The sequence below is a fragment of the Tupaia chinensis genome, unplaced genomic scaffold (genome assembly GCF_000334495.1).
Source record: "Tupaia chinensis unplaced genomic scaffold, TupChi_1.0 Scaffold144991_2, whole genome shotgun sequence".
NCBI lineage: Eukaryota > Metazoa > Chordata > Mammalia > Scandentia > Tupaiidae > Tupaia > Tupaia belangeri.
In genome coordinates this window covers 1,297,236-1,301,821 of record NW_006204851.1, presented here as the reverse complement: position 1 = coordinate 1,301,821, position 4,586 = coordinate 1,297,236, and the positions used below count along the sequence as shown (strand labels likewise).

General features: G+C 39.9%; 1 protein-coding gene across 3 annotated transcripts in view; it reads right to left on the bottom strand.

Moving 5' to 3' along the window:
* PAK3 (p21 (RAC1) activated kinase 3) overlaps positions 1-4,586 on the bottom strand; it is a 320,142-nt gene that overhangs the window by 267,653 nt on the left and 47,903 nt on the right. For all 3 annotated transcript variants that reach the window (XM_006167722.3, XM_027767967.1, XM_006167732.3), the window contains exon 2: positions 3,511-3,605. The gene's annotated coding sequence lies outside the window, so the exon portion shown is untranslated. The remainder of the gene's footprint in view (positions 1-3,510; positions 3,606-4,586) is intronic.

Genomic DNA, 4,586 nt, shown 5'->3' with positions numbered 1-4,586 from the left:
AATCTTGACCTTTAGAAGGCCCTTAAATTCTTCCTTTCTTTATGTACAATAGGATTAGGCCAAAACTGGCCCAAGACACCTCTGCCCTCTCCAAGTAAAATAAATAAATGCATTAAGACTCCTCAAATTAAGTTTTAAACCCGTACAAAACTGTATATAAATATCATTCTTTATTAAAATCCATAAAAACTAATATCTATTCTTAAAATTTTCTTTTCTCAGCACCATTCCCAGTAATCACAAGATGGCTGCTGCACCGCATCTGCTGATAATCATCTCTGCTTACCGAAACGGCTTTCCCAAAACTGCATTCCATGGAGACCCACCTACAATTAAAAAACTGCACTAGACCCACCCTTAATCCACCCCTAAATAGAAACTGCACTAGACCCACCTTTAATCCACCCCTAAATAAAATCTATGTTTTATTGTTAAAAGACTTTATGAGCTGATAATTGAAACACGTAGCCCCTCTCCCATTTACTTGTATGTAACACATTCTCAATAAAAAGGCACGATGATTCCTAGCAGTTGTCACTCCTCAGAGAACAATCTCTAAGGAGTGTCCAGCATAAGACGTGCATAAAAGGCATCGAGGCCTCTGTCTTCTGTTCACCTTCGCCGCCTTCGTCAAAATAACCCACCCACGCCGAGGCTGGACCCCGGCACATGTGCACTAATCAGAGACAGACAGAGAAAAGAGACAGAGAAAAGAGGAGAGGGAGAACACCTCATCCACCAATAATGGGAAACGGTCATGCTGCAATTACTCCTCCTTCGTTTCTCTATCCTGGCAGGATTTCAGGCATCCACACACATGTGCCCATTGTATTTTTCAAGCAGCCAGGGCTGTGATTTAAGCCACAGTTGGCCATGTGGAATCCAACTTCCTTCATCACTATATTATGGGGTTGGCCTGAGAAAGGTGCTTTCTAAGTAGAAAACAATTCAATAAAAAAAAGGAGCTTAGAGGGCCAGGTGGTAGCACATAAATTACACAACTGGACCAATGTGGGAAAGTCCCAGGTAATGCCTTGGGATTTCCCTGTCTACACTAGGTGTGCATCCACATGCTCATTATCCTGGATGGCTGAGGTCAGGGACAGATCATAGCATGAAGACCCTATTGGGTGTACTCACCAACTATCATGGAAGAAATAAAGACAAACTTCAAAAAGAAAGGCACTTAGAAGAAATAATGGTAGCATTCATTCACCTAAATTTTAGAGTGCTACTAATTCCAAGCACTGGCTTTTTTACGCTTTCTAGGGGAGGGAAGGAAGGAGGGAGAGTGAAGGAGAGAGAAAACACTGCTTTCTTGAAAGCTTATAAATTACAAGAAATCAAGATATAAACAGAAATAAGGAAAACAGAAGAGTGAATGAGGGGACAGAGGTGGGTGGCTTGGTGGTTAAGGCAACTGGATCCCACATGGCCAGCTGCACAGTTGAGTCCCAGACTTGGCAGCTTAAAAACCATGTCAGTGGGGGCCAGGAGATGGCACAATGGTTACAACTCTGGGCTCCCACAGACTACTGTAGTCTGAGTCCTGGGCACTGTGGCTTGAAAATCACATCTGGTGCTCACACATAAGATCCCAGGAGGAGAACGGAGAAGGAGGGATCCTGTGACTATCCCCCCACCATGGGGTGATTTCTCACTTTCCTTCTCACTGTCTCTGTCTCTCTGCCACCCCCCACCCCCTGTGAGTACATGCACCCTAAGGTAAAAACCTCTCAAAAGAAAAAAAGAACACGCCAATATATGTGCGTGTGCATGCCCAAAATCTCAAGAGGAGAATGGAGTAAAATAAATTACAGTGTGGTGAATCTCCCAGGGGGTGCTTTCACATGTACCTTGTAACAAATTATTTTAAAAAAGGAAAAACAAAAAGAGAGAAGGAGATAAGTATCCAAAGGGAGAAATAAATACAATCATTAATTGCTATCATTTATTAAGCAATCAATTTGGTCTAAGCAGTGTGCTGTGCACGTTATATATGTTCTCATTTAATCTTCACAAGACTATGAAATAGGTCATATGATCACCCATCATGATGATGATAATAGCAGTTAATATTTATTAAGTGCTTACTATCTACCAGCCAGATATAGAATTAGGTGTTTTGAAAGATCTCATATAAGTGTAATTCATTCTATAGATTGGAATACCTTGGCCCAGAAAGGATAAATGACATATCCAAGATTACAGAACTAAACAAGTATAGCTCTGATATTCAAACACTGGTTTGATTCTTGAGCCAAGATTCTTCAAAGGCCCTAGGAGTTCAGAGTGGATAGCTCCTACCTTGTTCTGAGAGGTACATGAGAGCAGAGAGGAAGATTAATGGAGGAATAAAGATGTGAAGATGGCCCAGCAAGTGGCACCATTTGGTCAAAACTGAGGGTGTATGAGGAATAATCAATAGCAATGCAGTTCTCTCTCCTCCTTTTAACTTCCAATCACTTCACCTATGCCAACCAGGGACTTCAGCCTTCCATCAAATCTGTTTTTTACTCAAGGTTTGATCTTGGGGTTCTTTGGTCCTCTAAAGAGCACTGGAAGCTCAAATAGCCTTAACTCAACTCCTAGGTTAGACAGAGTAGAGATTTTAACATCAAACCATGGTGAATAATAAGTTGGCAGCCTCCTCTTTAATTCTTCTTTCTTAAATGGAAGTAGCCCTTGGGTATTTAAGACATTGACAGGGAGATCCCCCCCAAAAAAGGGGAGAGAAGGATGGGGTATCCAGAAAAGGCACCCAGCACCCAGCACATCTTACCAAGCCAGCCAAGAAAATTCATCATGCAACACAGCCATAACTGCAAACATTTGTCAATGACCTAAACATCCATCAATATGGTACTGATGAGATAAATTACAGAAAAAAACCACTACATTGCTATTTTGAAAGATGAGGTAAAACTATATATTCTGACAAAGAAGGATGGTTCCAAAAGGTTGTTAGGCAAAAAAAGCGGGTCACATAACAGTCTCTATAATATGATCCCATTTAAATCCATTTAAATCCTAGATCTGTATTTATATCTGACAACATTATTTACTGCAGTTATCCAGTAAGATGTTGGCACACAGATTTATAGAGGGACTTTCACCTTCTTATTTGTATATTTGTATATGCCGATGATCTTTACAAGCAAATATTACTTTTATAATTGGAAAAAATAACCATACCAGTATTCCCATTTTGCAAAACAAAAAAGCCCCATCTTAAATCATCCTCATCCAACCTATCTTTTATTAGGACAACATATCTTGGATTCAACAGTGCATCTGAAATGGTTTCCTATAGCTTTCTCTGGAAGAAGCTAAAATAAAACATTCAAATATAATATTAACCAGATTATAGTACAGTCAAACGAATTGACAATTAATTTTGAAAATCTACTTAAAGCACTGGTGGCAAGTAACGGAAAGGTCTCTAGAGAAGGACCACACGACTTTTCCATTTTTATTTAATAACTTAGAGGATACGAAAAATGTACTTACCACAATTGAAGATGACTCAAGGTTGGCAGAGATATCAGAATGTTGAAGGACAAAACTGAGATTCAAAATGAGCTCAGATGCACTGGAATACTGGCCTGAAATTTAAAAGGTGAAATTTATATAAGATAAAGAAAAAGTCTATTTTGTGAGGCCAGATAGGGGAAGCCTGGCTCAGCAGCAACTTACATAAAAACAAAGAAATCAACTGAGAAACAAGCCAAAAAAGGGCTGGGGGTTTGAGCCGACCCACAAGCATAATTTGAGCCAACAGTTTAATGTAGGTGAATTATTTAGCTGCTAGAAACAGAGCACAATTTTTTTGTTGAATTAATCAAAGTACAGTTTCTAGGTACTAGAATATAATTGTCACATTGCAATGTCCTCCGTTCCCTTCTGGAGTCCCCTGTTCAATTTTGGCTCCCACATTTTATGAGGGTCACTGAGAAAGTGGAATGCTCTAGAAGAGAGTCACAAAATTGACAAAGGAAATCATTCCATAATAAGAATGGTTCTTGACAGGACTAGAGACATAGGACTTGAAAAGGAGAAATACTGAGAAATAGATGAGAGGACTTCAAAAATCTGCTGGAAAATGGAATTAAAGCGTGAATTTATTTTGGTGTGAAAAATTTTTTGAAATCCATGCACAGTTGTTTATAATATACAGTTTCTGTGAACTTTTTGAAGACATCTCATACACAGTATCCCATACCTTCAAATAGCAAGTGTTTGCCTATGGAAGGCATGCACTTATTCTGGGTTGCGCAGATGACAAAACTAGGACTACTGCCACCCAGTGGTAGCAAGGAGGTAAATTTTCAGTAAACTCGTGGAAAAGCTTTCTGACCTTGAGAAGGTCCTGCAAGAAGCTGAGCAGGCTGGTGCGACAGTGAGGGTTTTGAGTTAAGTCTGGATGAAGAGATGCCTAGTGTCAGAATTACACTAACTGGGACCCTTTCAGCCTAAGAGAATGTGTATCTCTTTTTCCTATTCGCTATGTTACAATTTCCTGTCTGTGTCCTCTGGACCACTGAGCCACTCTGAGTGGTCCACAGAGAGGTAAAGATAGCTCAGCA